A 13526-nucleotide genomic window follows, 5' to 3' on the forward strand; every position below is an offset into this window, starting at 1 on the left:
TGTCAGGGAGAGCCACACATTGTTCACTATTTTACATTTTGATCATCAAAGAAGTCTAAAAACGTGGGTGTGTATACATGTTGATGGCACGCTTCCTCCAGTAAAATGCGCGGAAGGATACTGAATAATTTTTCAAGCGTTGCTGATTGGGAAAAGACGATTACTTTTTTATGACTGTTAGCATAAATTATTGCTAAAGTCTACTCACATGAGGAGTGGCAATTAGAAATTGGTATAGGGATTTTGTGAGCGCTATAATATTTGAAGAATGTGGCAGTAATGGGAACAAAAGCAACCAACATAAGATCTTAATCCAGAAGCATCAGTTCCAGTACATCCCATGTGGCATGTCAAGGGTTTTTCTTGAGAATCGAATTTGGCTTACAAACAAACCATCTCTCTTCTGAGGTTATCGAATTATTGCTCAACAAACTATCAAAAATTATCAGAACAATTTTGGATACAACTATGGTACCAGATTTGAAGTGTGAGAAAACGCAGGCATCTCTAGGCAGTGAATTTCGGGATCAATTTTCGGTCAAATGGTGTTGAATTTCAAAAATCCGCAACATGGGTTTTTTTTCGCAGAATACACCCAATTGACATTAAGGAGGGCAGTTTCCAAAAATTGGAAGCGGTTTCATATATTTCCCTAGTTCTTTTAAGGCTAGTTTTTGCAAAAACGTCCTACAAATTGGGGATGACTCATTTCTGCAGGAATTCGATTTGTATGATGACAATTTCCTTCTCAGATGAGACTTGGAGTTCAATCAGATTTACTTTCTATTGATGCTAAAAGGCCAATTAAAGATAATTACAATGGCAAACAAAACTTTTGAAGCCCGACTGCTGAGTTCTACATCAACCTGGGTTATCCAACCATGATCAGGAGAAAAAAGTACTCGCAGTAAATTCTTTTGAGACGCAGGCCGCAAATATTTAATCTCGTTGTTAATAAAAAATATCAATACTTATACAGAACAGAAAGCATAGGAGTCAACATTTATTGAAACTTGTTATGTGTAGTTATGGATCGAGACTTAAAGTTGAAGCATGTTCTGCTTTACCTTGGTTATGTTCAAAGATTGCATCCGAAAATGATCAACGTGCACATGTCATTGAGAACTGTACATCGATTTTCATTGACACCAAAAGGAAATGCCTGTTATTATTGCGGTAGTAACAACCTCGACTGCAATATGATATTATACCCCTTGCAAGTATCCAGGTTATCGAAGGTTCACCGTATTCAAGTCCAGCACCCGGTGGCCTAAAGTGCACGAAGGATAAGATTAAAAGTGATACCGGAAGTGGATTCTGCAAAACCATCCATCAAATGATGGACGACTATAAATCATTACGACATCACCTCCTCTCTCTTCCAGAAACTGCTAAGGGCGATCCCGGAGGCATTTTTTTGTTTTAAAAAACCACAGTTTTTTTTATTGATGACTGTGTGACAACAGTTGGACCCGCATGCCATCCACGTCCACCATGTCTCCAACGGCGCACGTGTTGAAATTATGAGTTTTAATTAGAGGCTAGTAACATCATATTGTACAAACAATGGGAAATAAGAGGGTTTTCAAAATATTATATATGTTATTTCTATAAGGTATATAAAATTAAGCAATACCATTGTAATTGTATCATGTTTAAAATTTTCCCAAAAAGAAAAAGAGGAGAAACAATTTTATAATTGTTTTAAAATTCATTTTTATAACTGATTAGATAGTTGGATCTAGGAGGCAGGAATAAAAGTCAAAAGTGATGGTACAGAAAAGGCATGAGGCCATGTAATGAAGGAGTCTCTTAAAAGCTTAATAATAGTAAACAGTTTTGATTCTAGCATTGGGATGGTTGCAATTGTTATTTTCCCTCTTGTATGTAGTAGATCATTTATATTTTTTATTTTTGCCTCTTTTGGAATGGTGTATGATGCAACATGTTGTCTCAATTTAATGTTTCATGAATTTACTTGTTAGTACTCATGTAATTTAAATTTGAGACCTTTAAAGGGCGCTCCACATTCCATAAATTCACTCACACTATCTCATTCGCTCATAATTATTTCTACAGAGGTTTGAATTTAGATTCTTAATTGCCTAAGCTTAAACCATGTCCTTCTTTATTTTATTTCTAAATAATTTCTTAGCTCAAAGACCCTGCAATCCTTGGTGTTTTTGGCCATTCTGGTTCCGAAGGCTAGGTTTTTTAATTAGAAGAATTGTTGCTACTCTCATGGTCAATTTCTCCAGCCACTGATTGTATTAGTTTCTCATCAATCTTAAGATGTCTCGGGCACTGGTTCCCCGTAGTCAGGAACTGTCTCTGAGAGTTACAATAGATTATATAATTTGTGCCTTGGAAACTAGGCTAAATTTGGACTGCCACCTGTGTGAGCCAACATTATAATTCATATTGCAAATCCAATAATTTTCAAATGCTAATCTTTCTCCTTTGAATCATTTATGCCATAAAATTTAGAAATAGCTTAACTAGTTGCTGATTCTCCTCCTTGGAAATATGAAATTGTTGAATAATCCTAAAAATCTGCTAACTACCCTTTTACTATGCCTGCCAATTTTCCTCCAAAATCTGGTCAACTCTGCCACATGTTTTTCCAATATTTTTCCAAATAAAAACATTCTAGATTTTTTCATTAGGCATTGTGACTGGAAGTTTATGGTCTCGACTTCACCAACCATTTTACCAATGTTATTTCACCAAGCAAATCTGAGGCAATTTGAGGCCCTCCATTGAATGCAAGGAACATATAAGTGTTGGGAAAAACACTGAGGGGGGACGGCGGCGGGGGGTAATTAGTATTTTCAAACAATTAAACTTTTCAATTTGATATCCATGTTTTTGTACGCGACTTTACTAAAGGGAACCCACGTATGTACGTGACTGTTATTTAGACAACTAGCGTATATCCACTAAACTTACTTTTCAGTTAATTCATCATCTGTTTATCTTGAGCCAGTGCATTAGTACTTTATTAGACATTAAATAAACAATATCCATGTGCAGTAAGAACAAAATAAGCCATCACAGACACATGAACACCAGGATTTTTTAGGTGGAAACTCAATGTGGGAAAAAACTACTGTTGTTATCATCTTTGTCTTCTTTTTATTATAAAGAAAATCTTCTTACAATCTTGTACTAGCACAGACTCATACTAGCACGTAGGAACGCACCTGCAGAAGGTTATAAGCTTCTCTCATTCTCCAGCACCCACTGAAAGGGAGCTCCAACCCCCTGATCTTATTCACTAACACCCACAGGAAGGGGGCTCCAACCCCCTTATTTGATTTACCAGTTACCACTAGAAGGAAGCTTTAACTCCCTCATTGAAGGCTCCAACCCTCAGCACCTCTGTGGCCCACATTTCATAAATTTTCATAGTGGATCCACCTGCTACAAAACATCACAACTTGTAGGCCATATTTCATCAAATTTTCAAACTGGACCCACTATCAACATTTATGCTCAATACCAAATATCAAAACTGAAAATTGATCACTGCAAAAAATCACTCAATCATCAACTGAAACAACCAATATCTAAATAAACTAAATCAACGAATCACTGAATCAAATGAAACCCAACTCAATCAACTTAATTTCAGACAACCAGAACAGTTAGATCATTGTAACTAGAGTACTAATATTGAACCCAAACATTGTGTCACCTCACTGAATCAATTGAAAAACCCTGATCAATAAATATCAGAATATATACACTACTTTGTTGTAGAAAACTCGCGTGCATACGCGACTTCCTTTAAGCATACCCGCATGCAGATCTCAAAACATTGAACCCTTAAACTGAACCACTATCACTCTGAATTAAACATTTAATCATACACAGAACCACTGCATCATTATGAAATAATCACAGAACCATTCCTGATCTTCAATCACAAACAACTAGTAGCTTCATCATTCTTCAATCAACCAATCCTCAATCAAAACATCATTATTAAGCCCAAATCATCAAGTATGATTTCATTGACAGACAACAGAAGCACAATAAGATTGATTAAACTGATCAGATATCTTTTCCAGCAAAACCCTAGCGTATATATGCTCATTCCTCAAAGCATTTCTGCATGTATAGGCGCTTTTTAGGAAACAAACCCGTGTATAGATCTGAATATCGACACAACTTACCAGTGTTAAACCCGCATGTGCACGTTCCTTTCAGGTTATCAAACCCACATACATATTTGCAATTACTGGCCCAAACATTCGTTGCATCACAGAACTTCATACATACCCAGATCTCGGCATACACAAAAAAAATCACACGTTAAGACACTATCATCACTTATCAAATCAACCCATAATCACCATTCTCATTTCAGATCCATTGGATCTAATCCATCATCAAATTCTTGGGTGCATACTTAGTTTTAGATCAAACAAATCAATAATAGCTCATTACATTCACACTTGCTTCAGATCTAACTTTTCATGACAATATTCATCACTTGCACACATCTACCACTTTGATATTCATCTCCTTATATAGCTTAGCCCTTATCTGATACCATAGGTCAAAACCATACTAATGTCAATGGTATTCTTAGACGGGATCAAATATCCATTGTTGGGCTCAATACCACAGGGCAATACCATTATAAAGATATTTTGTATTTAGAATACCATGGTGCGGAAACTGTACGCACCTTTCCTTCTTCATACCCGCATGTGTACGCCGCATTTCTTTACAAAACCCATGTATACTTCTTGAAATATCATATTTATCAATCATCTATCAATGAATTGTTATGCCTTTGACCAAACTCTTTGTCACATGTAGACATTTTCATCAAGTAGGTTGTCATCAAAAGACAACTCATCAAGTAGGTTGCCATCAAGGACAACACATTAGTCATAATGCCAACAATCTCCCCCTTTGGACTTGATGACAACCACATTGGTGTTTGGTCACCACAACCTATAGATACCTGTAAGACACATCAAGCTAATCACTAAGCTTTTCAAACACCAAGTTACTCTCCCCCTTTGACATCAAGGGCAAAGGGTTGATCAATGTTGAATGAAGGTTTCTCTCTTAAGCGTTATAGATCTGAACTGTTGAGTATGCATACTGAATATTGACCATGCTCCCCCCGATCACATGCTGAAATTTATTAAGGATGTACAATGAAGTACATGACTCTGTGACTCAACTGAATATGACTTTTCCTGTCACCAAGGACTCAAACTTTCATAAATAACCCAATCACAATGGGTTTACATATTTGACTTCATTATTACATCATATGCCCAAAAAGAGTTGACCACAATAGTCCATACATGACTAAATTTTACAATGATTACATCATAGGTTTTTACATGACCTTTACATCAAATGACATGTATAACAAAGACCAAATACCTCTATAGTGAGGTAACAAGACCAAGATAGTCTACAACAACCATCATATACTATGTAGGATCTGTACCATAAGAATTTGTCAGCAACAACTCATCTTCAATATGCAAGATAGGACAATGTATCTTCAATATCACCAACCATGTCTTTGTGAAAACTATAGTAACATCATTCTCTTGGCCCAAATTATTCATACATTATAAACTATGAAACTCAACCACTCATCCCATAGACTTCATCCATGATAGCAACATTATCATTAAATTATCATAGCATGAGATAACAAGATCTACATGTTCATTCCACAACTGATAAGCATCAACCATAATTGGCAACTCATGCATCAATAAGCAACATCATCATTGATAAGCATCATTATGTACCAAGGAATTCTAAAGAAAACATAATGCCAACAATGCATTATTAGAAGCATATCAAATGTTCCCCTCGAACCTGTGTCGACTGTTCACTCTCAGATATGATCATATCATCTCATATCTCAATAAGAACATCAAAGTATCTTCTTCAATTAGTTATTCATCAAGGCATCAACAACTTATAAAAACAACTTCTAAATAGCATCAACAGACTATAACCATCAACCACCAGAACATGAAATCCAAATAATAATTATCTGAAGTATATCAGAGCCTTTTCTTGAGTCTGTCCCATAGTTTCCTCATTAAGGCAAAACATACGTGACTCTTCAGCTCAGAACTCATGTATACACGCGACTTGTCTTCATAGCATCTGCGTACATAAAGTGAAATACTAAAATTTCACAACTTCATCTCCCCCTATGCTTGCATTGAAAGTTCATGTTCACTGTTACTACATCATATGCACGGTGAGTAGTATAAGCAACATGAATATCATAACAATCATAAAAATCATCATCAAGATAAAACATGTATTTCTCCCCCTGAGATCACACATCACTGATCCTGAGGACTTGATAATCATCTTATGTTCTCATGTACCTCTCATCACTTATGCAATCATTCTTAGAAGTATTCTTTTAAGAATAATGGACTGCAATGGGCACCATCTTCTTTTACTCTGAATCTGAATCCTCCTCATATCTGCGAGAATTTTGTTCTTCAAGCACATATAATTTGTCTGGGTTTCTATATCCTCTTGCTATGACTTTTCCAATTTCTTCATCCATAACCTTGCACTTGGTTGATGTAAACACAATTATGTTTCCTTTACTTTCCATTTGACCTACACTTAAAATATTATGCTTTAGACCTTGAATTAATAAAGCATCAGGTGCATCTCTATGTTTATTAATTATGGCTTTACCCTTTCCCAAAACTTTTGTTGGAACATTAGTTCCAAGAATAACATTACCATATTGATTTTTATTGAGAGACTTCCTCTTATTCTTATCTCCTTTCATGTGATGTGAGCATCCTCTATATATGTACCATTCATCATCTTCTTCAAATGAGCAAAGTGCAAGACCACACCTTATTTGTTCCTCTTCTTTTTGCTTGTAATGAAAAATGTTGGTGGATCCATCTTTTCTAGGTCTTTTGACATCAATATTCTTATATGGTTCCTTATCATGTTGTATGCGGCGATCCATAGACTTGTTCCTGCATTCTTTTGCTACATGCCCAAACTTGTTACAAGCATAACATATTATATGAGCAAAGAAAGCATAATACTTATGTTTCATATTCCTTCTGAAGCAATCAATAGCTTTCTGACCATATTCATTGCAAGAAAAACAATATCCCGTAAAGAGACCTAAGTACCTGGGAGCTGAGGAAATAGTATGCTTTTGCAATTATCTGCAACATGTCCATAATTATGGCATATCAAACATTCAACTTTGTTGGTCAAAGGAGAGAATTGCTTAACATTTCTATTGTTAAGAGTAAATGATTTCTTTTGAAGATTCACTTTCCTTGTTTGTTGATCAGGTTGACTTCTTATCTCTTTGTTGAGCATTTTAGGTTTTGTATTTTTACTCTTTAAATTCCTTGCCTCAGCTTGTGAACTAGATTCTCCTTCAACAATTTCATGAATACCAAGACCAGATTTGATGGCGGGAGACCTTTGACTACTAAAAATATTATCCAAAATCTTAGTACTATCTTGAAATCGCAAATGTTTATCCTTTTCTTCTAATTTACCTTTTAGGATGTTTACTTCAACCTGATACTATTTCTTCATAATTTCTTCAACCCTTCTTCCTTCCTCCACTTGCTACTTTAATTCTTGTTATTCAAATGCTTGAAGTAGTTCTTCATTCCGCTTATCTGGTTTTTCAAGATCTATTTTTAGAGAGACGACCTCAGCTTCAAGATCTTCACAATATTTTTTAGATACCATACCAGCATGATCCTTGTTATCATATGCTTGCAACTTATCTTTAAGATTAACAATCTTTTTCAAAGAAAGATCAGGTTTTGTTCTAAGATCGAAAATTTCTTCTAACATGTCTTCTTCTGAATCAACAACTCCATTTGATATAACATTTTTAAAGGTAGGATTACCCGATAGTTCCCTCTTTGGGATTTATTCATGGATTGCTTGTATCTTATCCCATGCTTGCTTTGCAGATGGATAATGCATAACCTTATTTAATGTTGAATCAAGTATGCTACAAAATATGTTACTCAAATCCTTATTGTTCTTTTGCACTTCCTTGTCTGATGGGGGATACTTGGTGTAGCCATTGCATACTAGACACCAAACATAAAGATTCATAGGATTAGACTTCATCTTTTCCTTCCATTGTTGATAACTATCTTTTCTTAGCATAAGCACATCTTGTTGAGTTATGGTATGTTCTATGCTTATAGCAGTTTACTCATCTTTCTTTATTATTATCCACAAATTAGCAATCACATGTACATAAAGTAAAGTGCAGATAGAACATTAAACGATTGACAAAAAACAAGCCAAGGCAAGAGACACAAGATGTGGCGGCTAGCCAGGGGCAAACCCCAATGTGGGGAAACCCTTTGATCAAATCTTCCTTTATCTTCAATAATTGAGCAGAGAGAAATAGTACATGTTGGAGAGGTAAATCCCCTCTGCAGACAGAGGCGATCCCACTAGCCCGAAATGGGTCTAGCAACAATCAAACAATGCTATCAAGCAAGTTCCTAATTGAAAATTAAAGGTGGATTACGAGAACCTACTTGGATTCCAACGCTAGTGTCGTAGAAGAGTTGACACTCCCGTTCCTTTGCTCCGGTCGGTCACGATCCTCACGATCTCCGTGAATGGACACCTGCACATGCAAAGAACGATACGAATACAAGCATAAAATCCAATAGATGCAATTATATATCGGTCAGAAAAGATATAATTCAATCATCATCATAATGAACAGCAAGAATGGAACCATAATGATAGTCATCTATTATTGATAATCAACAAAGGAGTATACAACCATAGTTCTGACGTCAAATCCTCCTTTGGCTGGGTGATCAGCTACATATGTCTTGCAAAGCTTGTCGGGATCGGGGACAAGCCTCTCTCTCTCTTTGATTATGAATGCAAAGAAGACTCTTACAACAATCTCTCAGACTTCTGACAGTATCATTCTCCCTATGCTCAAAAACTAGCTTGTCAAATGCACCAGAACAAGCTTTTATAGATGGAGGAGGAGGAAGAGATACAATGAATCCAAACATCCATGGGACAAGCATTATCCTCGAAAAGCTATTATGGATAGAGATACGATGAATCTCGACATCCATGAGATTGGCATTATCCTTGAAAAGCCTCATGAGTCGAAAGGAAAAAACTTTCGGGCGTGCGTTTGTTAAAAAGCTTTCCCAAAATTGGTTGGCGCGGGTAAGATTCTGAGACAGAGCGCCAATGGGCACGCCCTCTTTGGAGAATTTCCCCATTGGCGCGGGTGATACACTGTGGATCCGCGCTAATGGAAAAAGGGGACTTTTTAAGGATATTTTGCAGGAGATGTCTTCAAGGCATATGAAGTCCATACTTAGGGGAACATAATGCAAGTGTTTTCAAGCCATGTCACTTCTCATAGGTCTCGGAATGAGTCCTCCAAAGTGCGGGAAAGGGGTAACAGGGACGGTGACCAATGGTGACAAATTACTGTGTAACAGTACATAAATCTTATTTACATCAGCAGCAGCAAACCCTAGATCAACCAAACTAGGGCAGACAATATCTTGCAAACCGACCATCGGATCGGCTTGATTCCACCACCAAAAAATGTGGCCTTCAGAGGAGATCCAGATGGACCTATAGCGTAGTTCTGAGGAGGGAATCTTCTGGTCAACGTTGGTCAAACTTTGGTTCTGCAGTTGCAGCCCTAAATTCTGCACCTTCCTTCCACACGTGTGAGAGAAGAGTCTCTTTCTGCGCAGTAGGAGAAGAGCCTCTTTTCTGCGCAGGAGAGAGAGAGAGAGATGTGATGAGTTGAGTGAGTCCAAATGAGGAAAAGACCTCCTGTATTTATACACAATTGTTGATGATTGAATAGATGCGACTGTTGGGCTTCTGAGCCTACATGAGTTGTTGGTCAGCTTGATAATTATTCCATAATCAAAATAAATTCATATCTCCATAAATACTTATCGAATAGGATGATCTTTAGATCAATCCTACACCTCTCGACGAGAGGAATCTAATAAAAATATTATCATCCATGAATAAGATGACCCATATGGAGTTTGGCCCTAGTTTCCAATTTTAACACTCCCTCTCAACTAGGGAGAACTCCATCTGCAATCTGTCTGTCAGTCGCTACTATTCATCCATCAAATGCACTGCCCTGTACAGCTTGACCCCTGCTCCGCTCTGCTCTATTTTGCCTATTTTGCTCTGTTCTATTTTGCCCTATTCTAATCTACTCTTCTCTTCTCTGTTCTACTCTGCTCTGCTTTGTCCGAATTATGAAGAGGAAGAAATGATCGAGGATGTATCATACTGGCTCAAAGTCAGTCTTAGAGTATGTACCACTGGTCCCATACCAGTCTCAACCAACCTGAAGTCAGCGTCATAGTGGGTACAACTCCTACCACTAGTCCTAGACCAGTATCATCCGCCACTGACTCAAAGTTAGTCTCAGAGTATGTACCACTGGTCCCAGGCCAGTCTCAATCGACCCGAAGTCAGCGTGATAGTATGTACCACTCCTACCACTGTCCCATACCAGTCCTTCACTGACCCGAAGTCAGTCTCAGAGTATGTACCACTGGTCCCAAACCAGTCTCAACTGACCCGAAGTTAGCGTCATAGTGGGTACAACTCCTACCACTGGTCCCAGACCAGTATCATTGATCCCAAATCAATGAAGGTCATCCTAGCATAGGGAGTACGGTAGATACAACGATGCATCCATCGGTACTACTATGGTCCCTATCCTCATTTCCCTGCTCATTGATCAGATGAGAGGTACTTCCCATGAGTCCCAGACTGCATGGGTAGGATGCCTTGACAGGAGAACTAATCAATCCTGTCCTCACAGGAGAACTAATCATCCTGCTACACAATTGTCATGGAGAACACATCATCCAAACCTCACAGGAGAACTAATCATCCTGCTGCATAATTGTCATGGAAAACACATCATCCAGACCTCACAGGAGAACTAATAATCCTGCTACATAGTCGCCATGGGGTGTTACAGGGAAAGTTTTGATTGTTTTACCCTGTGGTCATATGTTGCTCCAAGAAGTACCCCACACCCCCCCGGAGCTCCCAGAGCTTAATACATCATACAGAACCCTCATTAGAGGGTCTTTGAATGACACCAAGTCATTCTCGGAAAGTTAGGAATTTGACCTTCCCTAGGGGCTTTGTCAGGATGTTGGCGACCTGTTCATTTGTACTGATATGTTGGAGCCTTATAGCTCCCCGCTGCACCATATCTCGAATATAGTGGTACCTGATATCGATATGCTTGGAGCGATCATGAAATATGGGATTCTCTGACAAACAAATCCCACTCTGGTTGTCACATAGGATCACGGTGGTATCCAATGTAAATCCAAACAGCTCACTGAAGAGCTTTCGCAACCAGACTACCTCACAGGAGGCCATGCTAGCAGCAATATATTCTGCTTCGGTGGTGCTTAAAGCCACCGACTTCTGCTTCCTGCTCATCCAGGATATCGAAGCAGATCCCAAGGAGAAGTAGCACCCGAAAGTGCTCTTACGGTCCTCCACATTGCCTTCCCAATCAGCGTTAGTGTATCCAACTAGTCTAACATCTCCGGCATTGTATCTTAGCCCATATGTGATTGTGCCATGAAGATATCTTAACAGATTCTTGGCACCAATCCAATGTATGTGGTGAGGTTCAACCATATGTTGACTCAACGTGTTGACTGCAAAGCATATGTCTGGATGGGAGTTCACTAATAACATTAATGCTCCGATGAGTTGACGATACTCGGTGGCATTTCGTAAAACAGGTCCAGCAGCGCTACCGCTTAACTTCTTAAAGTCAAGCTCCATCGGGGTAGTTACAGGCTTGTAGTCCACCATACCGAATCTTTCCAATATTTTCACCACATATTTTCCTTGAGATAAGAAAATTTCCCTTGGCTTCTGCCAGACTTCAAGTCCTAGGAAATAGTGCATCAGTCCTAGGTCCTTCATTTCAAATTCAGAAGCCAACTCCCTCTTACATTTGTGAATGAGAGGGTCTGCACCTGTTAGGAAGAGGTCATCAACATACAACACCAGTATAAGAGGTTTGTCATCTTCAACCTTAAAATAAAGGTTAGGATCGGCTTCACTCCTAGTGAATCCCAGCTTCATCAAGTAGCTATTGATCCTCTCATACCATGCTCGGGGTGCTTGCTTCAGCCCATAGAGGGCCTTCTTCAACCTGCATACATGAGATTTTCGATCATAAATCTCAAATCCTTCGGGTTGCTCCACGTAGACCTCTTCTTTGATCAAACCATGCAAGAACGCGGTCTTGACATCCATCTGATGTAGGTTCCATCCTTGTGAAGCCGCAAGGGCTATGATCGAGCGGATGGTGGTATATCTGGCAACAGGTGCAAATATCTTGTCATAGTCTATACCTTCCTTCTAGGAGAAGCCACGAGCGACAAAATGAGCCTTATATTTTTTCGTACTTCCATCTGCTACATGCTTTATCGTGTAAATCCATTTAGAAGTGACAACTGTCTTGTCGTGGGGTCTGGGAACTACTTCCCAGACATCATTCTTCATAATAGACTCATATTCTTCGGTCATAGAATCCTTCCATACTTGATGCTTGACGACATCTGAGAATGATGAAGGCTCATTTTGTATGATCGTGCTCATGATGGTCAAGTATCCCTGATACCTGTTGGGTTTCTTACTTTCACAGAAGGTTCCTCTGGGTGTAGTGTGTCCTTTAGCATCACCGACTAGCCCCCTAAGCCAAGAGGGTCTCTTCCTAAAAGAGGAAGGATCAGGTGGATCAATAGGAAGGCTCAGGTGGATCAATAGGAAGGCTCAGGTGGATCAATAGGATCCATCGATTTTTCCACATCAGGCATTGTTTCATCATCCTTTTCTTTCGGTTCCCTAGTGTCGACTTCTTGAGAGCTCCTCAAAGTCGAAAGATTTTCCACCTTGCTGAGGGCCATATCTTTGTCAAAGGTGACATCATGACTAATCATGACTTCCCTTTGACCGGTTACATAAATTCTATAGCCCTTAGTATTTTCACCATAGCCCACGAAGATTCCTTTCTTTCCAGATGCACCCAATTTATTTCTTTTCTCTTTCGGCACATGAAAATATACAGGGCTTCCAAAAATTCTAAAATGAGATACGTCAGGTTTCTTACTGGTGAACATTTCTTCAGGAGTCTTGGAAGCCAATGCTTGATGAGGGCATCGGTTTTGTACATATACGACGGTGTTTGCAGCTTCGGCCCATAGAAAATTCGGAAGTCTTTGATCATGGAGCATGGCATGGACAACTTCCATAATCGTACATTTCTTCCTTTCCGCCACACCGTTCTGTTCAGGAGTATATGGTGTAGTAGTCTCCCTCTTAATGCTAGCCTCTTTACAAAAGTCATGAAACTCATTAGATTCATATTCAGTCCCATTATCAGTCCTTAAGATCTTGATCTTCTTTTCGGTTTGATTCTCGATCAAGGCTTG

The 13526-nt window shown here is 38.7% G+C and overlaps 1 protein-coding gene across 2 annotated transcripts in view; it reads right to left on the reverse strand.

The window, feature by feature from the left end:
• Nucleotides 1-1412, reverse strand: part of LOC149257231 (uncharacterized) — a 40103-nt gene extending 38691 nt beyond the window's left edge. The window contains exon 1 of one of the 2 annotated variants that reach the window (XM_089413818.1): nucleotides 1068-1412. The gene's annotated coding sequence lies outside the window, so the exon portion shown is untranslated. The remainder of the gene's footprint in view (nucleotides 1-1067) is intronic. The other variant, XM_089413816.1, reaches the window with a different exon arrangement.
• Nucleotides 1413-13526: the final 12114 nt, after the last annotated feature.

The sequence above is a fragment of the Pinus tabuliformis genome, chromosome 6 (assembly GCF_031772625.1).
Source record: "Pinus tabuliformis cultivar Carrire ecotype Pingquan chromosome 6, CPIR1, whole genome shotgun sequence".
Taxonomy (NCBI): Eukaryota; Viridiplantae; Streptophyta; class Pinopsida; order Pinales; family Pinaceae; genus Pinus; species Pinus tabuliformis.